Consider the following 22,777-nt stretch of genomic DNA (forward strand, 5'->3'; position numbering starts at 1 on the left):
AAGAACTGATACATCATGATGAGTTGGAAATTGAAATTCTGTTCTTTATGGACAGGAATATGGACTCAGCTGTTCCTTCAACAACACTACGAGAGTCTTTTACAGTGTTTTTCAGGGCTTATTCATTTCACAATCAGCTTGTGGTTAAGAAGTCAGATAGAGAAAATATAATTGCACTAGAGAAGGTAATTAAATACCTTCAGGTTAATATGAAAAATCTCTAACTAAACTAACTCTCCAGGAACTTGTTAAGGTTCAGGACTACTTTATAGCATAGAAAAGCCGAAACCTGTGTGCATTGCTTAACTTGGGCAGAAAGGCCCGTGAAATCACAGGAAATCTTTTCATTCACTTCAGTGAGTTTTTACAAATATGGTATAAAAAGTTGCTTAGCTGCAGGTAGCCTAATTATCTAAAAATAGTCAAGCACAGTGGATAAATTCCTTCAACTGGATTTCCCACACGGAAGGTCAAGAAGAAACCCTGAGGTATTTATTTTTTGCTTTGTTTTGAGAATTTTAAGAAATAAGAATCTAGAAGAACAGCAGAAAATATACTAGAGAATCCTGAAGTAAGTTGAGAAAAAAGAGAAAGAACTGATCTTTTCTTCTCTCACCAAGAGATGACAGTAGCTCTAAAAAACTTTAAATGCGGGGAAGCCTACTGAAAAGGACAGGTTCTCAGTTGTATTTTGGAAAACAGATCAAGCTCAGGTTGTCCAGATCTCATATTCAGCAAGCCACAGAAATACGCTAAATAATCTTTCCTCTCAGATTTAAATACCGCCCTTGTATTAACTCATCCCAAAGAAGAAAATTCCACATCTATATAAGAACAACAGGCCAATACCCTTAATAGATGTATATTTGAAAATGTATGTAATCTGAAGAGTCAACTGCTAGCCCATTGATGATCTGAGAACCTTGTGCTAAACAATTCAAACACTTCTTGCCAGGTGGGCTTTGTAAATAACATGTAATCCACTGGAAGTGAGGTGAAGAGAAAGCATTTGAAAGGGTGGAGAGGAAATACCTAAGTGCAGTCTAGAAAGCTTTTAACTTGGATCAATCCTTTATGAATAAAGTGTTATGTAGTAATAAATTGCCTATGGTAATTAACAAAGGCAAATTAACATCAGCAATATCACTAGTTTGCAGAATATGGCAGGCATGTTAATGCAACTTCTGCTTTTCATACTGAACTCTTAGCCACTGCAGTAGAAGGGGATGTCAAAATTAAAAGAATCTATATAAGTGGCAAGGAGCATAAGGCATCCTGGGCCAAATCCTGCAAGATGCTGAGCACCCTCAACACCTCTTAACTTGAGGGCACTTAACTTGGGAGTTGAAGTCACACGGCACCTTCCAGGAATCATTCAGCATGCATCCTTATCTGAAGCAGATGACACAATGTTGTATCGTGGACATTCTATAAAATGTTCAATGAACATTGCAGATATCTTTGGAACACTGTCTGCTACAAAATAAATTGGCCTAAGGAGAGAAGCATTACCACTTTCACAATTCTGTCCAAGTACAACTCTGGACAAGTGGCAATTTTGTCGGTTCCCAAAACAAATGGAACACTTGGCATCATACTTAAAGGGAGGATTATAGTATATTATGCTGGATAATATTGGTCTACTTGTACCCAAAATTAAACCTAACCTAATTACATGGAGAAAATTACAGCTTTCCATGTGGGGTAAACACAAACGGTAAAAATGGTTGCTCCACAATTATCTATATAGTCCCAAGCTGCCATTACAAATTTCTAAAACATACTTCAAAACAATGGCTCGTATAGTGAAATTATTTCTGTGGGATAGTGAAAAAAGGCAAAAGGGCATTTAACAACATTACAAGAGCCTCATGATGTGGGATGAAATGAGATTCCCTGATTTTGAAAAATACTATCCTAGCATATGGCCTTTAGCATATGAGAGCAATAATAGGGAATTAGGTAAGACCAATACATCAGAATGAAACAATAGCAGAACTATTTCACCTTCTTTACAATCCAAATCGACGAAGGCCAAGATTTTGAAAGTGACCTATGTCTAGAACCCAAGTGAGGCTTGTGCTGCCCCTGCTCGTGTACACATACTCTTGCTAGCTCTCATCGAATTAGCGGGAGTATAAATAGCAATGTAGCCGCAATAGCCTCGACAGTGGCAGCAAAGCCATGGCTGAGACGTGCTAACTACAAACCTGCCTGAAATTAATGGGTATGTACTCGGCACAGCGCACTCATGCCTCTGCTGCTGCTATCTGTGCTACCCCCACCTATACTGCGATTTATACTCAAGCTAGCTCAATGTGATTTAGCATGAATATGCGTACATGAGCAGGGGAATCACACCCTTAGCTCACAGTGTACACATAAACTTAGTGATGTTGAGTGCCTTCGGTTTTGAGAGCCCAACATGCAGGGGCTTGTTTTTAGAGAGTGCTTGCTCAGCACTTTCTGGAAATCAGGCCCCCTTTAAAGTATGTGACGTTGGGTATTCAAAAATGAATGCACTCCAAATCCTCAGCCACTTTTGAAGATCTTGGAGACGACAGAGAAAGGAAGTATCATTAACTCCATTTTGCAGATGGGGAACTGAGGCACAAAGAGATTAAGACTATGGCTATACTATAGCTTAGCCCAATATAAGTTATGTTGCTCAGGGGTGTAAATTAGCCACATCCTGAGCAATGCAAGTTACACCTACCTAAGCACTGGTGTGGACAGCACTATGTTACCAAGGGAGCTTCTCCCACCGACACAGCTACTGCCTCTCGTTGCAGGTGGATTTTTCAGAAGGTAAATAATCGAAAACACAAAATTAAGCACAGGCACCTAAGTACAACTACTTTCTTTCATCAAACCTATGTATTTATTAACATTATACATTTTTAACAATTACTGTAATATACAAAAAAAATCTAGGTTTAAGGGGTGCGAGAACATATTTTTTAGGTTTAAGGGGTGCAAGAACGTATTTTGATTTTTGATAAGGAGTGTGAGAACATATTTTGAGAACCAAAGGGGTGCAGGCTGTAGTAAAAGTTAAGAACCACTGGCTTAGAGCATCTGTACTAGCAGTGCTACAGCGGCATCAGTGTTGCTGCTGTAAACTCTCTAGTGTAGACGTAGCCTTAGGATATGTTTATACTGAACTGGAGTTTGTGGCCCTATTGTAATTCAAATTAAATGACTGCCAATTAACTCAAATTAGCTAACACCCAGGGCCTTATTGAGGTTATTCTAAAACAACACTCCATTTTCCCTATAGGTAGCTGCTGAGATAATTAAGCCCCTCATAAACACCACTTATCACCTAGCTGAGATGCAGTTTAACACCTTTACATTTGGGTTAGCTGATAGGGGTTGACTTTAAGGATGAGTAATGGCACGAACCAGGCATATCATTCACTGGTGGCAAAAATGGATGATACCTTCATGTCTTCTGCTCAAGTTTATGAAAGAAATGATATATCTCAACAGCATCAATGGAGATATTTTCAATTAGGCTAGTGCATCATCGTTATTGAAATGACTAATACTACAGACTACTACATGCGTCTGACGAAGTGGGTATTCACCCACGAAAGCTCATGTTCCGTCTGTTAGTCTACAAGGTACCACAGGACTTGTCGTTTCTTACAGAGCCAGACTAACACAGCTACCCCTCTGATTACTACTATAGAATTTTTTTCCTAAGACATCACAATTCTAAACAATTATCTAGTGCAGAAGTTTTCAACCTTTTTCTTTCTGAGCCCCCTTCCCCCAACATGCGATAAAAAGTCCACAGCCCATCTGTGCCACACCTCTTTTTCTGCATCTAAAAGCAGGGCCTGCATTAGTGGGTAGCAGCAGGCAGTGCAGTTGCCTGGGGCCCCATGCCCCGCAAAGCTAAGTTGCTCAGGTTTTGGCTTCAGCCCCGGGGGGCAGGGCTCAGGGCTGCGGCCCCAAGTAAGTCTAATGCTGGCCTTGCTCGTGGCTCCCCCAGGGAGCCTAAGACGCCTGGTTGAAAACTGCTCATCTAGTGAGTATTTCACTTGACTTTGAGTATATAAAATAATCTTCCATTTAATATATATATCCTGCATGCAGTTAGCCAATGATAAAAGAGATAAGAGATATTTTAAATGTAAAACTTTAAAATACATAGGAAATTAAAATCCTTCAAACCACTCACAGTTTGATCAGATAATCTATCTACATTCAATTCAATGTAAAATTCTTCAGTGGACACTCTGGACTCCAGGTAGATTGTTCAGTACGAAGAGAGCAGATGTTGGAGGTGTCATGTAGACATTTGGACATATTGGTTATATCCGGTATAAAGTGCTTTGAGATCCTTGGGTGGAGGGAGCTATAGAAGTGCAAAGCTGAGTTGTGTTTCTCTCTCTAAAACCTGGATCTGCGGTAACAAGCAGCGTTCCTTCATTGCAAAAAAACCAAGCGTTTTTATTAATGCATTTCATTAAACCTACATGCTGTTATTTCAAAGGGTAATTATTACTTGTGGGTGACCCTGGATAGATTGTGAAGGATCAGTTTAAAACAGGGGTGGAGAACTTCAGACCCGCGGCTGGATCCAGCCCCCTGCTGCAGTCCGGAAGCCCTGAGACTCAGCACCCCCACCCACCCGGCTGGAGCCATGAGCACCGGCTTGCCCCGCTGCAGGGGAAAGCTAGGGTGCCAGGCCAGTCAGTCGGCTGTCCCTGCAGCCCTTAGGCACAGGGGCAATCAGGCAAGCTCCGATTCCACGTGCACCTGCCCCTGCCCGCAGGTGCCATCCCCGCAGCTCCCACTGGCTGGGAACTGCAGCCAATGGGAACTGAAGGGCAGCACCTGTGGGCGTGGGCAGCACACACCATGCAGAGCTGCCTGGTCACATTGTGGCCTTTTCCGGGAGCAGCATGGGGCCAGGCCAGGGCAGTGGGGGAGCCTGCCTTAGCCTCGCTGCACCACCTGAGGTTAGCGGTGCAAAGTCAGGGCCCGCACTCCTCACCCCCTCTTGCACCACAACCCCTGGCCCCAGCCCTGAGCCCGCTCCCGCACCCCAGTCTCCTCCCAGAGCCTGCACCCCCACCCCAACCACATGCCCCAGCCCTGAGACGGTTCCCACACTCCAAACCCCTATTCCCCAGCCCGAAGCCCCTTCTTGCATCCTGAACCCCTCATTTCTCTCCTACCCAGAGCCCAGGGGAAGCCCCAAGCCTCCCTCCCTCTCCCCTGCGGGGCTGTGTGTGGCCCGCAACTGAATTTTTCTGTGGGTCAGTGGCTCCTGATAGAAAAAAGGGTCTCTGCCCCTGGTTTAAAAGAAGCACTCTGATGCCCAAATGTATCCAAATCTCTCGGGTCTTCACACTCCAAGTGGAAATTTACACCAGTAAGAGAGTGTCTACCCTTCACGGCCTGTAACACTGGGCCACGAATCTGACTGACTTGAGTCTCTGCATCTGCAGCCCCATAAATCCCAGGGGCCTGGAACTCCCACATTTCATAGCATAGGCTCTGCGCCACAGATTGCATGCAAAAGTTACAAATTCATCATGCATGATAATAAAGGAATGTTCGCGGTACTATAGATACATCCAGGGGAAAAGGCACAAGACCCCTCAGAAAAGTCCACATTGTAATATGTTCTGAATGAAAGACTGTATCATGTGAAAACACTCCTAGTAATTGCTCCTGTTTTCATTAAATTTCCTGCTTCTGGGGTATCCTTCTGTTTTAACAAGCATAGCTTCTTGTCTCGTCTCTGAAAGACTGCACTACTATGGTCTATTATTACTATTTACTGCTGAAGTCGTTTAAATGGACAAGGCATCCATATCCAAAAACAGCAAGTTGCTAGCCAGTCTCATACCAGCCAGATTAATGTGACACCTGAGATGTGTTTTCTTTTGAGATGTAGGAGTCTGAATGGCTGAAAGTGTCGGAAATATATGCAAAAGGAAAAAAAGCCATTGGGTTTCAGAAACTATACATAGTTGATTCCATGGCCTTTTTAAGTGACCTTTGGTGATTTCATTTTGACATTCAGTTATAATTTAACTGTATCATAATAGTCAATGGCTTAAAAAAACCAACCTGTTCTCTGATCGTTTGAAATACTTCACTCTAGCTTATAAATAATTGGGAGCTGATACATTATCTGGTCTACTATTCTCACTGGCATATTATTTTACCCCGTGGCTTTGTTCCTGCTCCGCAAGGGGGCTGCATGTGGTCTTATTGTTCTTTTATTTATGCCTCTTCAATGGTAACACACACCAGAGTGTTGTCATAGAGCGGGACCGCAAATTTATGGTGAGGTAACCAAAATGGGGAAAATGTCCCAGATCATGCCAAATCTTTACAAGAATGGTATTTAAACAGAAAGCTATACCCTTAAAAAACAAAACCCAGTAAACAACAGTTCTTAATTAGAATGTTATGATTAGTGTATCTATGAGCTTTAAATATAAGGCCTGGCTCCCTATTGAAGCCTAACTGGTCCTTTTGAAATTCCTTTATTAAACACGGCTCATATTATCCAGCTGACACATTCCCTTGTTTGTTTTGCTTGATGCTGACTTGTTTCCACTCTGAGTTGGTCGCTCCCAGGACTGCACTGGCTCAGTTTTCAATTCAATTTTGCTTTCCAACAAGCTGACGGCAGTGAAGTAATTCCAAGGGCACTGAGAATCACCCACAACATACGGAATGTGTGCTGGCTGGCACCAGGGGCTGAGCCCAGCAAAACTACAGACACATACACAGTAGGAAGTCTGGTAAACCTTGTTCCCTGGGTAGATGTGTGCATAAGGAAAGGCCTTGATGATTAAACAATGAGTAAGTAAAGGGGAAGGGGGGTATGATGACTGCAGGCAAGGAATCAGATGCTGTAAACACCAAAGAGGGGGAGGAATTGTTTAGGCTGAATAATCAAAAGGACCATTACCATGAGTAATAGAAAGAAACTGAACAAAAGAACATCAGAAGTGAAAATTTCCTTACACTTGAAGAGTCTCCCAAGGTGAAAAGCCCTATCACTGGAGCCATATGACACAGTCATGGTCAAAACACTAGATGGCATCCTGAAGGGAACTGATGCATTGTCATGCTACACTGATAGGGGTATAGACTAGCTTACTTAATGGGCCTATTCCAGCTCTTACAGCTGTAATTCTTAAAAAAAAAAAAAAAAAAAGAAAAAAAAAGAAAAAAAAAAGACAAAAAGAAGATACACTCCTGTTCAGGTACGGAGGCAAGTTTCCTCACAACCTAACATGAAGCAAAGCTTTTTGGATCAACTTGATCTGCCAATAACAACTAGGGAAATAATGAGTCACGATGTCACACTCACCTTATTCATGGAAGCATTCTGGTTAAGTCACTGGGTCTACATGAGTGTATAAGGCAACAGGATTCAACTTAATATTGGCACAGCCTGTTACAAACTGGTCTAGTAACCCACTGTGCAGTCATTATTCTGTTCTGAGTGGACCTAATTGCTGGGTTGCACGTGCTTCCAAGCCAACTGGGATTTGGTAGAGTCTAGTCATTGTTTCTAGTTCTGCAACCCTAGGGCACACTTCCGGGTTCAGACCTCTTGTCTGATACCCCTCCTTGGGACACAGGACTCCACCGTCATGCTGCCCTAGAACCTGAAGCCCATGTTTGAGAGCTCCTCAGCCACACATATTCCCTCAGAGTTCCTGCTAGGGTGTGGACTCTCTGGGCTTACTTGTCTAATGCCTTTGAGATAACATGGCAGGAAGGCAAGGCCCAGAGACTCAGCAAAGGAATTTCCTAACCACAGTGACGTTACTCTTAAAGCATTTGAGAGTTATAGCGCTTTGAAAAACACTAAAAATTCTGAGGCACCTCTTCCCCTAGTCTTAGCTCACCCTCTAGTCAGTCCATGGTTTGTTAGTGATTCGAGCTGGGCAGAGCTTCTCCTCTCTGCTCTCTCCTGCAAGCTCTGCTTACGTGTGGTGATTGTTGAACCCCTTGCAGAGAGCAAATCCCGCTCTTGAATAGGGCCTCTGCCCTCTGTCTTTGTGCCTGGTTCTCATACTGTGAAGATCCATACCCACCAGTCATGCTTTGCCCCACTATCCTTTGCAGGCCATTGTTCCATGGGAATGGGCCACCACTTTAGAATCAAAGCTGACAGCCTCAGACTTTAACCTTGACTCTCAGTGATAGTCCTTCAGTGAAGCGTCAAACACCTTTCCCAGGGCTGGGCAGCTACCTAGAATGCAGCACAACAGGTTGCCCCTGAGCAAGTCAGAAGTAATGAGGCCACAGTGCCCATATTTCAACATAGGTACAAAACAGATGTTACAATCTGATACAGTCACTTCTTTATCACCCAGTCCATTTAACCAGAATCCTTTGTGTTGGAATGAAAGGCCTGGGGAATGAATGAAAGGGTCTTTAGAGGTAAAACCTTCTATTATACTGACTGGCTGTTTTGGCAGAATCTAGGAGTTTGTTTTAAAAGGTGCAGAAGGGTGCTCCTGTTTTTATTTCTAAAAGTACATTAAATATCACTCAAATGAATAGATGCTCCAGTTGAAGGCTGCATTGGCAACATCTCAGAAGTTGAAGAGATGCACCAATTTTGCATGAAGCAGAGCAGACGGCAGCCACCCTCCACCTTTAACATAGATGTTCAGTATACACCGAGTACAATCGTGGATGGGCATGTCAAGCTCCATCTTGATTTCCACAGCATTCTACTTCAACTACAAAAAATGAGGGTGGCTGCAGGTCAGATCATAGAACTCCCATATTGGACTCATGGGCTACATTTTGGCAACACTTACTCTGCACAGAAACTGGTGGCTGTGGGACTCAGGCATAGTCTATTTATCACTTCTTTTTATTTTCTCTGGTTCCAGGAGATAAATGTCCTGTTTCTCGATTATAAATAATGGATTATAGTCATTGAAAGTAGAAAAGAAAAAACAATATCCTGGCTCTATATCATCAGTCAGTCTCTGTGTTTTTTGTTTTTTAAAGAGAAACAATTCTTCACATTTTTCATTTTAATTTAAAAAAAAAATAAAAATTGGAGAAAGTACGAATAGAGAAGGTATATATTGCCTCAAAATAGAGATATTTGTATGACTGCTGTGCAGGAGGTATTGAGATGTAAATGTGGTCAGTAGCTCAAAGATACTAAAGCTCCTTTTGCATGAATAGGTGTGTTAGTCCTGCTCTAATGGTCCTATAAAGGAAAGGGAGAAGGGTTAAGAGACCTGGGTTCAAGTCCTTGTTCTGCCACAGATTTCCTGTGTAAGCATCACCGAATTACTTGGCCTCTCAGTTCCTCATCTGTGACATGGGGATAATAGTATTTCTTTAACTCATGGGAATGTCATGAGGTTAAATATGGCAAAGAGTGTGAGGTGCTTAGATATTATGTTAATGGGGGCCATAAGTACCATAAATAGAGATTCCATTTGTGTAATTATATTGAGCTTACCTAAATTTCCCCATATAGTTTCACTTCCATGCAGTATTTTTTCTCATTTCCTGTCGTAAACTGTTGTAGCACGTACATTTTGTAATATTAAATGGCTGCCCATTTCTCTTTAGCTGCACTACAGTGATGGGCAAAATGATTCCTATATGTAAGGCCAAATTCTGCCTTCAGATACACATGCACAGAAACACAAGTCGCAGCTGCACTGGAGAAGGATGGTGTTGAGGTTAAGGCACTAACTTAAGAGTCAGGAGATCTAGGTCTGTTCCTAGCTCTGCCACATGCGTCCCAAATGACTTGTGGGCAAATCACTTAATCTTAGCAGAGAAAGGTATAAAAGAATCCAAAGGTCAGATATTAAAACTAGACAAATTCAGACTGCAAATAAGGCATAATTTTTTTAATGACGAGAATAATTAATCATTAGAACTAACCCAGGGTCATGGTGGATTCTCCATCTCTGACAACTGTTAATTCAAGATTGGATGTTTTTCTAAAAGAAGTAATACGGGAATTATTTAGGGGAAGTTCTATGGCCTGTGTTATACAAGAGGTTAGATTAGACTTTGCCTCAGTTTTTAATAAGACTAGTGAGGAGTCTAGTGATGATGGAGTGATGATGGAGGGATGATAAACAGGAATGTGGATATGGAAGTGGATATTACCGCAACTGAGGTAGAGGCCGTACTTGAACAGCTCAATGGGACGAAGTCGGAGGGCCCGGACAATCTCCATCCGAGGATATTAAAGGAACTGGCGCGTGAAATTGCGAGCCCATTAGCGAGAATTTTTAAGCATTCGATAAACTCGGGGGTTGTGCCGTATGACTGGAGGATTGCTAATGTAGTTCCTATTTTTAAGAAAGGGAATAAAAGTGATCAGGGTAATTATAGGCCTGTTAGCTTGATGTCTGTAGTATGTAAGGTCTTGGAAAAAATTTTAAGGGAGAAAGTAGTTAAGGACATAGAGGTCAATGGTAATTGGGACGAATTGCAACATGGATTTACTAAAGGTAGATCGTGTCAAACCAATCTGATCTCCTTCTTTGAGAAGGTGACGGATTACTTAGATAAAGGAAATGCGATAGATATAATTTACCTAGATTTCAGTAAGGCGTTTGACACGGTTCCGCATCGGGAACTGTTAGTTAAATTGGAAAAGATGGGGATGAATATGAAAGTTGTAAGGTGGATAAGGAACTGGTTAAAGGGGAGACTCCAGCGGGTCGCATTGAAAGGTGAACTGTCAGGCTGGAAGGAGGTCACTAGTGGAGTCCCTCAAGGATCTGTTTTGGGACCGATCTTATTTAACCTTTTTATTACTGACCTTGGCACAAAGAGCGGGAATGTGCTAATAAAGTTTGCGGATGACACAAAGCTGGGGGGTATTGCTAACACGGAGAAGGACAGGGATACTATTCAGGAAGATCTGGACCATCTTGCAAACTGGAGTAATAGAAATAGGATGAAATACAATAGTGAAAAGTGCAAGGTCATGCACTTAGGAATTAATAATAAGAATTTTAGATATATGTTGGGGGCGCATCAGTTGGAAGCGACAGAGGAGGAAAAGGACCTTGCGGTATTGGTTGATAGCAGGATGACTATGAGTCGCCAATGTGATACGGCTGTTAAAAAAGCAAATGCGATTTTGGGATGCATCAGGCGGGGTATTTCCAGCAAGGATAAGGAGGTGTTAGTACCCTTATATAAGGCGTTGGTGAGACCCCATCTGGAATACTGTGTGCAGTTCTGGTGTCCCATGTTCAAGAAGGATGAATTCAAACTGGAACAGGTTCAGAGACGGGCTACTAGGATGATCCGAGGAATGGAAAAACTGCCTTATGAAAGGAGACTCAAAGAACTTGGCTTGTTTAGCCTGGCCAAAAGAAGGCTGCGGGGGGATATGCTTGCTTTATATAAATATATCAGGGGGGTTAACGTTAGGGAGGGAGATGAATTATTTAAGTTTAGTACTAATGTAGGCACGAGGACGAATGGGTACAAACTGGATATTAGGAAGTTTAGACTTGAAATTAGACGAAGGTTTCTAACCATTAGGGGAGTGAAGTTCTGGAACAGCCTTCCGAGGGAAGTAGTAGGGGCAAAAGACTTTTCTGGCTTTAAGACAAAGCTTGATAAGTATATGGAGAGGATGTTATCATAGGATCATTAATTTGGGCAATTGATCTTGGATTACCACCAGATAGGTCTGCTCAATGGTCTGCGGGGAGATGTTGGATAGGATGGCGACTGAGTTACTGCAGAGAATTCCTTTTTGGGTGCTGGCTGGTGAGTCTTGCCCACATGCTCAGGGTTTAGCTGATCGCCATATCTGGGGTTGGGAAGGAATTTTCCTCCAGGGCGGATTGGCAGGGGCCCTGGAGGTTTTTCGCCTTCCCCTGCAGCGTGGGGCATGGGTCGCTTGCTGGTGGATTCTCTGCAGCTTGAGGTCTTCAAACCAATTTTGAGGATTTCAATAACTCAGTCCTGGGTTAGGGGTTGTTATAAAATTGGATGGGTGGGATTCTGTGGCCTGCCTTGTGCAGGAGGTCAGACTAGATGATCATATTGGTCCCTTCTGACCTATGAGTCTATGAGATGATCACAATGGTCCCTCCTGGCCTTGGAATCTACGAATGTCTCTGTTCATCAATTTTTCCTGTGTAAAATGGGAATATTAGTTCTGCCTTGTCTATTTAGATCGTAAATTCTTCAAGGCAGTGACTGTTTTACTGTCTGTATATACAGCCATGAGCACAATGAGTCCCTGATATCAATTAGGAGCTGCTGTAATACAATTAATAGCTAAGGACAGTATTTGGCCATAGCTGTTTGGAATTCTTTTTTGGATGAAAGAATCAATATAAGGTATTGGTTATTAATTTTAACTAGAATTACATGACTGAAACCTCATATAACATATTATGGGAATGATCCAACACTCACTAAAGTCAATGGAAAGGTTCCCATTGGCTCAGTGGATAGTGGATCATTCAAAGACTTGATAACCTATAACCATTTCCCTACCAGTATTTCCCTAAAAGGATCAAGTTCTTTCCCATTAATTAAGGTATTGCACAGCCATGAATGATAGAAACCAAAGTTCAGAAGGAAGGGGAGGCAGCGGAAAGCACTAGTAGTAGAATCCTGCTGAAGTCCAATAAAAGAAGTAAAAGAAGTCTCACTCTCCCAGTGCTTGCCAAGATGGCAATGATATAAGTTACTTCAAAAGTTATCGTTTTCACCATTTGAAGTGTCTGCCTGAAACCATGTCTAAGTTACAACCCAACTGCGTGTGTGCTGCTGGAGCTGGAGGTAACACACACCTCTTTACCAGCAGCAAAACAAGAGAGAGATAGAAAGACTACCTGATTAGTAATGTGTGTTACCTTGGGACATACACCATGCATGTATGGTTATTTGTGAGGGTCTTTTGATTTGTGATGCACTGTATAGCTTGTTGCCTTACAACTCAAGGAAATAATAGCCTTTGAGATGGATCTTGATAGAGTCAATGGGCCTATGACAATTTACGCCTGTTGAGTTTGTTCTTAAGAAATATTGTAAGGAACTGGTTAACGGGTCATCTTACCCACAGCTCTCGTTTCAAAAGAGTGTTGACAATCTATTTCAAAGTGTTGTTAATTGTTATTTTAATTGTCAACAGCATAGTCAGTTCTGCACAAAGCACAGATGCAGATAAGAGTTTGTGCCTGGTGTTGTACAAACTAAGGGCCAGATTCTGACTTCCTTACTCATATTGGGTGACACCCTCCTCCACAAGTGGTCCCACTGTGCTATTAGAGGAGTAAGGTACCACTGTGTGTAAGAGTATCACGATTTATCCCTAAATGACTGTATCCATTCTTGTGAACCTTTAATTTGGCTCTGGTCTTCACCATTACCACGAGACACACTCCCTGGAGCCCAACAACAGTCTTGTACCTAGCAGGACCGAGAAATTCACAAGTGTTTGTACATGTGTGAGATTAGTAAAAGACATGAAGCAGCCATGACACAGGTTACCCTCCCATTAAAAAAAAGGGAAGCCCTACTGCAAAGGCAAATAAGACCGGGGTTTGGAGCAACCCTAATTGTAGTGCAGGTTAGATCACCTGTGACAGAATGGGAGCTGGGCAGATACTAGCTGGTATTGCTGATGTCCTGGTTTGGTAAAATGGAAGAGTTACCCAAAAAGGTTGGGAATCAGTGGTGTCGGTGAACTTGCTCAATGCAGGAAGGACTGGATGATCCAACAAATATTTCCAACTCAGACAACTTCTTAAGGAAGCAGAAAGAGAATAATTACAAGATTTTTTCCCCACCAACTTCCGCCACCATGCTTGGCTGTTTTGTTTTACCATAAACTCCCAAGAAGTGAGGTCATTTATAAAACAGATCGGGCATTAAAAACACAACAGCTATAGATCAAAGTTGTTGACAAATGTAGCCAACAGAGAGGGGAGAAATGGCTTTTATGTCACACATTACTGCTTTTGAACAAGAAGAACATAATTGATCATGAATTACAAGGAAAATGGAACGAGCTAATCAAATACTCAATGCTCCGCGAAGATTGTCAAAAATGGATTGATTTAACCAGCTGCAACACAGTGGATAATAACAAATTTGAACTTTGCACTGTGAAAAGTAAGAGAGAAGCTCTTTGATTACAATCTAAAAGTCCAATAACTTACAGGACAAGAAAGTGGAAGAGCTCACTGCAGAAAATCATGGTTAAGAACAGATACGGTAACAGCGGCAGTACAGAAAACAGCTTTCTTTTATGTCTGCTAATTGCTGCATAGCAGACCTGCTCAGATAACAAAATTCCCAACACCCCTAACAATTCTGCCTCAGGACTGGTGAGATGCATGGGTCCTCTGCTCTCCTGCACATTACCCTAGCCAAGACTCAAATTGGGACCACTGTGGTCTGCAGACAGAAAACGTACTAGGTGTGCTAAAGAAAGCTTCATGCTGGTCCAGCAAGTACGAGCTCAGGAGCTGTGCTAAGCTGTTCTCAGCTGGGAGTTGCTCTGTGCATAGTCTACAATTACATCCTTAAAGTGGTCCTGAACAAGAGACATCACAGGGATACCAGCTACATATTTAGTACTGCTAAAATCTGGTTGAGACCATTGTAGAGAGTCTGAAGACCACATTCTGATCTCCACTGTATCAGGGTAAGACCAGAGGAACTCCACTATAGACAACAGCATATACTTTTCTGCATCATATCACCATCATTGGAAGGATAGCAGAAGGAGCTAGTGACAGTATTGGGTTTCCAGAGGAAAGAACAATGGGAAAGACCCTGGCATGGCTGGCTAGAAAGCCATGAGGATCTCTGATGCCTTCCCCTGCTCACTTTTTTCCTACCCATATCCCTGCATTGCTGCTGGGATAGGTTCAAACTGCAGGTGCAAGAGATCCTCAAAAATCTTTTGATTAATTTGTTACCATCTGTCATGGTATAATTCCCCACTCTGAACCTTAGCGTCCAAAAGATGGGGTACCAGCATGAATTCCTCTAAGCTCAATTAACAGCTTAGTACTTGTAGCGCTGCCACCAACCAGGAATTTCAGTGCCTGGTACACTCTGGTCCCTCCAAAACCTTGCCCGGGGACCCCCAAGACTCAGACTTTCTGGATCTTAACACAAGGAAAGTAAACCCTTTCCCTCACCGTTGCCTCTCCCAGGCTTCCCCTCCCTGGGTTACCCTGGAAGATCACTGTGATTCAAACTCCCTGAATCTTAAACAGAGAGGAAAATGCACCTTCCCCTCTCCTTCTCTCTCCCCCTCCCAGACTCCCCCTGAGAGAGAAAGTAATCCTAACACAGAGAGAAAATAACCTCTCTCTCCCCTTTCCCTCCTTTCTCCCCACCAATTCCCTGGTGGATCCAGACCCAGTCTCCTGGGGTCTCACCAGAATAAAAAAACAATCAGGTTCTTAAACAAGAAAAGCTTTTAATTAAAAAAAAGAAAAAACAGTAAAAATTATCTTTGTCAGTTTAAAATGGAATAGGTACAGGGTCTTTCAGCTATAGGCACTGGGAATACCCTCCCAGCCTAAGTATACAAGTACAAATTAAAATTCTTTCAGCCAAATACACATTTGAACTCCTCCCAGCCAAATACACATTTGCAAATAAAGAAAACAACCATAAGCCTAACTCGCCTTATTTACCTAGTACTCACTATTCTGAACTTATAAGAGCCTGTATCAGAGAGATTGGAGAGAAACCTGGTTGCACGTCTGGTCACTCAGAACCCAGAGAGAACAACAACCAAACACTAACAGCACACACAAAAACTTCCCTCCTTCAAGATTTGAAAGTATCCTGTCCCCTGATTGGTCCTCTGGTCAGGTGACAGCCAGGCTCACAGATCTTGTTAACCCTTTACAGGCAAAAGAGACATGAAGTACTTCTGTTCTATTAACCCTTGACTATCTATTTATGACATCATCCAAGAATTTCAATCCTGATCCAGACACCTCTGCATTCTGGGAAACTTCAGACACATCTGTCTGTCTGTTCATCCACGTCATAGCATACAGAACAAATGGTAATTATACAGGGTTGACTATCATTGAATGCACTGAAGGATATCATCTGCTGTATTGATTTTTCTCTAGAAAGTTACATGCATCAAAGGATTCTTCTGCACAAGTGCCTCTTGGTACAACATACAGAAGTAGTACAAAGAACGCATAGGGATTATTCTACAAGAGGTTCTGAATCCTTCACTGCTGATAGTCTTGAAAGTGACAATTCAGAAAACTGGTGGCACCTGGGCCCATTGCTTTCAGCTCTTCTCCCATCCAAGCCTATCACTGCTTCTCTCCCAGTTCCACAGACCAAGGTGAGGAGGGCTTCTGACTGCCTACTCAATGCTAAGATTTACTGGTCAGGCAAGGGGAGAAAGGACACAGGATTCTCCTTTGGTTTCTTGTGCACATTCTCCTCTACAGCTGCTGAACGTAACTTTAGCAAACATCAAGGAGAACAGGAGGCTTTACTGAATTAAAATATTTAACATACTGGCTAGTCATCGTTCCCTTTGAAACCAATACCCATCTGGGATTTGACTGCATGAAGACCGCTGCAGTCTTTCCATGCCATGTCCCAAAAAAGTTCAGGAGAGAAGCACATTGTTGTATATTGCATATGTACCCACAGAAAGAGAGGGTTGGAGTGCACATGAATACAAAAGCTCTTTATCACTACCCTTCGATAAGAGCCATTGCAAGCATTTTATTTTGTTCACTTATGTAGCACTATCAATAACCACTTACTGCTTTAAAGACAAGCATGGTCTGCTTTTCCAGGATTCTGATAACAATCACTCATGGCCTGTATTATTGCGTTTCAATCCACTGCATGTCTCTTTTTTGAGAGATTCAGTCTTTTTTGAGAGATTCAGAGGTATAAGTGACACAGATTACAATCTGGCCCCAGAGCCAAGGTTTGATTTCTGACAAAACTGATACAACAAGCCAAATTCTGTTCTCAATTACAATAGAGTAACATTCCAACAAAGAACTGAGTGCATGTTTTGGCTTTTATTTAAAAAAATATTTCAATAATAGGTAATAATGTTTTTAAATAAATGATTAATAACAATTTGTAACAAATTGAGAACAGATACAATGGTAATCAGTGGGAATCGATCCCTGGAGCAGTAGCATCAAAAGCATAAGCCTCTACATCACTTGAGCTAAAGGAAAACTCTGTTAATTCTTATTAACTACTTGGTGTGGGCCAGCCACCATGGGAAGACTTGTTCACATGCACTTAGCTGAAGTATACCACAAGACAGTGGCTCTCAAGCTTTCCAGACTACAGTACCCCTTTCAGGAGTCTGGTTTGCGTTGTGTACCCCCAAGTTTCACCTCACTTAAAAACTAATTGCTTATAGCATCAGACATAAAAATACAAAAGTGTCACAAATTGCTTACTTTTTCATTTTTTACCACATAATTATACATCAATTAGAATATAAATATTGTTCTTACATTTCAGTGTAGTTTATAGAGCAGTATAAACAAGCCACATGAATTTTTAGTTGGTACTGACTTTGCTAATGCTTTTTATATAGCCTGTTGTAAAATTAGGCAACTATCTAAATGAGTTGATGTACCTCCCAGAAGACCTCTGCATACTCCCAGGAATACGTGTTAATGAATACGGTGAAGCAAGGAATGTTTGAAAAGATAACAATAAAAGTCTTCAGCAAGATCGGTGCTATACATCCCAGGGACAACTTGAAAAATTATAATGTGAAATCAGTAGATGGCATCTCTGCTGGAACTGTTTACACATGAAATGAAAGCAGAATCTGAGTGCTGGAATATATGTGTGAGAGAAAAGAAAAAGTGGGTCAGCCTTGCTCTGATTTAATTGAAATTCTCAAAATTATACCTCTACCTTGATATAACGCTGTCCTCGGGAGCCAAAAAATCTTACCGAATTATAGGTGAAACTGCGTTATGTCGAATTTGCTTTAATCCACCAGAGTGCACAGCCGCGCCCCACCGGAGCACTGCTTTACCGCATTATATCCCAATTTGTGTTATATAGGGTCACATTATATTGGGGTAGAGGTGTATATTTAGTGGCACCTGCCCCCTCTCCCACACCCGCTCACAGCGGAGTCACACCAGGAACGAATAGGTCTCTATGTGTATTAGCACCTGTCCAACACAATAAAAAGGCAATCTGCAAATGTGCTCAGATTTTTTTAAAAGCTAACAACCACCCCCAACACACACACACTTTTCAGAAATATTAGCCATTTTCTTCTTCATTTCAGTTCTGGTAAGTCAGGTAACTGAAGCGTCAAAGCAGAACCATGGTTTAACAGAGCTAGGCCTGCCAAAGAAGAGAGGAGCCTTTTCTTAGATTTCTTCCAGCTTATTTACATGACTTATCTTTTTATAAATGCAACTTCCTTCCAAGCTGATGAGGTGTCTCAAAGAAAATAAATAAATAAAATGGCTTATTTTGTTTGAAGATAAGTGATTACTTTTGTGATAGAGTATGTCAGGTGTAAAGTTTAAAAACAATGGAAGCAATAGTCTTTAGGCAAAACACACGATTGTTCCTGCCACTATGTCTATGAGGAAAAAAAAGAGATTTTTAGAATTCTGCATAAAAGCATTTACAAATACCTTCCAGGAGTGGCTGTCATGGTTGATTTCTGAATTAAGCACTTAAAGCCAGGGATGACTTTTCAACCAGATGTTATGAATAACTTTTTGTATGTATTGTATTATTTTTGCCTGAGGAAAAAAATGGACATTTTTGAGACAGGAAAAGAACCATTAACATACGGTATTAAACAGTTTGCATGCATTTCAGCCTCTAACATCTTTATCTGGCCAAAAATGTCTCCAATTTGTCTCCTGTGAAAGCATTCACAAAACCAGAGCCATGCTGAAACCCTCCTCAGTCAGGCTCCAAACTGTGGCCTCAGGACTTGATGATTTCAAGATTTCAGTGCAGCAGACATAGGGCCATTGTAGACACCTGGGGCTATGTCACACAGTGATGCAAGTCACCAGTTAGGCGTTGTGGTTAGAAAATGGGTGTAAGTGATAATGCAGTGTAATTGACACTGATATGACATTCAGTGGGTGTGCCAAATGAGTGTGACTTACCCAAGGAGCAGAAGGTGTAAAATGTGTCAGCAATTGCAATTAACAGGATTGTGTAGCACAAAGCAGCCCTGGTGTATACAACAGGTCAGATTCTATGCTGACTTAAAGTCTTTCTTAAGCAGTAGGGTGTATGTACAACACAATAAGAAAAACAGGGAGACATGGTCAGACAACAAAAAAGAATCCCTTTTATGGAGCTCCTCAGCTCTTCCTGATATTAAAATAAGTCTTCATTATTAGTATTATTAATAACCTTATTGCAAAAGGTTCTCAATCTAAGGGTGAGAACTAAAAAGGAAACTAAAAAAGGACTTTCAGAGAGGTTTCCAGGCCTAAGAACATGGAAGTCTTGGAAGGGTGTGGCTTTTCGTGGTATTTCATCCTTGCTGCTTTTGATTCAGACCAGAACCTGGAAGTGAGAAAGGGCACAAGAAAGAAAAAAATCATAGAAATGGAATTTTTTTGAATCACACGAAAGCTCAGTGTGAATTGTGTGCGAAAGCTAGAAGGGTTTTTGTTTTACTTAATTCGTTCATCCATCCGTAGTTAAAAAAAATCAGCTTTTCTCTTTGGAGTTTATGAATCAAAATGTTTGTACGAAGATTGTATCAGAGGGATTACATAAAGATGTCTGTAACAGTGGAGTCTCCCTTTGCTCATTCCATCAAGACCAGACTCCAGGAAGAAAACAACTTGCCAAAACATCAGTTTAATCAGTGAGTTCTAACTGACTGGAACAACACATGCTTGAAAATCTCCTGGAGCTGTTAGAAATAATAGTATAAAAAAGGCTGTCGGCTGTGCCTAAACTGGCAAACTCAGGATTGGAAAGGCAGATGTTGTCTGCAGCTCCACCCACCAGAATCTTATTGTCAGTTTACCTAACAGACTCTGCTCTATGGGTAAACTTACAATAAGAGTCTGGAAGCCAGCATTGATTACGCCAGGGTAAACCTTGCGCTGACACTTGCAGAATTGAGAGGGTGCAACTCTTGCTGGAAAAAAACAGAAAGTGGTTTGGAAATTGTCAAAGACAATTCTCCATTCACCCTAAAGGGGAACCTCTAGTAGCTTCTGAATCATTCTCAGAGAAATAATTGAAAAGGAAGATTTGGGGATTTCATCAGCACTGCTGATGCTGCATTTAAGGGCCAAAATTCAAGCCCTCAGATATAAACATGCCACACAGATATTGCACACGTATTTGAGCACAGATTCTGGCCTCATACTGCTAACCATGGACCACTGGAAGGACAGGCCTTGTCATTCTTGGTGTCCTCCATAGTTCTGAAAACATCGCTCCAAATGTATGCAGGATTCCTAGAGTCTCCAGAGTGCAAAAGAGATTAGTGAAATGCTGTAGGGATGGGGACAGCATGAAGTAGCAGCAAAACCTGTCAGTCACCATCATTTCGTAAGGCATCTGAATATTTCCTCACCTCGTCCATAGTGGAGTAAAATCTACTTCCGTTCCATATCAGAGTCAGTGAAAAAATATGTACGTATAAAAGCTGTCCCAGTGTCAGGGAAGACTATTTGCTCTACTAGGGCCAGAGAGGTTAACTTAAGCCCCCAAAATTTAGAAATGTTATGCCAGTGAAGCATGCTATGCATGCTTCTACCTAGACCAGGCACTGTTCTGAGCAGGTGCTTCCAGGATCCGGGATCTCGTCACTTTCACAAGGATGTTCTTGCACTCAAAATGGAGCAGATCTTCAAAGTGAAAGAATTAGAGGATTGGAGGTGCCTCTAGACCACACCTCAAAGTACTGTATAGGTGGGTACCGCAGCAGAGGATATGAGCCGTTTTAAAAGGTGTAGGACATATCCCTCTTTCCGAAGCAGTTGTAGGTAATTTCATTGCAAACATGATTACAGGCTACCTTGCTAACAAATCTAAGTTGAAACACAAGGCTGTCAATTTATTCTTGGAATTTCTATAATCAGAGGTGATGCTAGCCCATTGGGGCCCTAAACAGGAATATTTCCCTCTTTACCCCAACCACCCCCTTAAAATACTAACTGCACAAACCAAAAAAATACACCAGCAGAACACATGCTAACACACTTGCTAATGAACACATGACTTGCAGTTTTTCAAGTACCAGACAAGTTGTGTATTTATCCAGCTAAGTTGTATTCTCTTGTTGACAATCACTCACACTGTAGTTGGGCAGGCATATTTAGGACAAGTCACATCAATTATGACAGATGGAGAGGCTTCCAGAATGAGGGGACAATAACTTAAATGCACTGGTTTAGACATCTTGGGTAAAACAGGGAGCTGTTACTATATGGGATATGCAGCTCTGGCTCATCTCTAACAACAATATAGTAACCGCAGCGTATTTTGATAATACTGAGAGTGTAGTTAGCAAGGAATACATCCTCAGAGACACACAGAGCCAAACTCATAGGAGATGTGTAAGGTGGAGTCTTGACCTCTTACTCTAAAGCAAACTCCCCTTATACTCTGCTATATTCTCACATACAGACTAGATTACATATACTGAAAATGATTGTTTAAGCCTGATACTTAAACTCACATAAGCGTAAGGCAGCCAGTGATTTAATAACTGCAGTGACTGTATGCTGACGTACGTTAGGTTGCATATTTTTGTAATGTAAACATGGCCTCATTCCAGAATAAGAATGTCCACACAGGGGCTTCTACTGAAAAAGCTATTTCAGTACATTTCCAAGTTTAATCAAGCCCTGAGAGAGAAGAAAAGGAAGTCCCATGTAAGGTATCTACGGAATTATACCAATCAAACCTTTAGTAACACTGAATAGATTTCAGTCTCTTACAAGAACACTGGTTTGATAAAACAAAAACTATTTCAGTTGAAGAAAGAATGTTCCATTTTAATGCAGGAGACTAACCCCTAAGGCCCTTAACTCACTTTCTAACCAGTCAGGGAAGATCCCCACTGGCCACAACAGGAGTTTTGCCTGAGCAAGAACTTCAGGATTTGACGCAAAGGATAACTGAAAAAACACCTCCACTCCCCCCTTCAAAGCAACAAGCATTGGGTTTCAGTTCATGTGAAGTTCTAACGCTTGTAAAAATGTGAAATATTCCTAATGGAGAAACTCTTCAATCAAAGAAAATTAGAATTGTAAAAATCAAAGCTCTCAAGAGTTTTGTGCAACAGTAGCAGAAACCTGAAAGAAAACATTGTGAAAGGTTTGTATGTTTTTTTTTTCTATCAATGTTTCTTCTCAAGTGGCCTACATTCTCAGGCCTGAATACTTCTAAATTAATTGGTTCACGGACTCTTCCCTCCCCCAACCTCTTTCTTTTACTTTCTTTAGCTTAGTCCTAAACTGGTACGCCTTATGAACAGGCAGATGATAAAGAGAGACCGGGCTGAAGGGGGGTAGAGGAGAGAAAGCCTTCTAATAAGAAAAGAATCTTCTACTTACAACATGCCCCACCACAGGGAAGCCATTAAAGACGTACAGAATAGAAGAGAATAGGAAGAAAGTTCTTAGAGAGAAACCTCACCCCTCCCAGGGCTATCTCTAGTACCTTTTCAGAGCAGAGCCCTCAACATGGCTAATCCCTCCACCACTTAATGAACTACAAGCTTTCCTTTCACTGGGACAAAAGTTTCTTTCCTTTCTTG

This window comes from Gopherus flavomarginatus, chromosome 3, assembly GCF_025201925.1.
Source record: "Gopherus flavomarginatus isolate rGopFla2 chromosome 3, rGopFla2.mat.asm, whole genome shotgun sequence".
NCBI lineage: Eukaryota > Metazoa > Chordata > Testudines > Testudinidae > Gopherus > Gopherus flavomarginatus.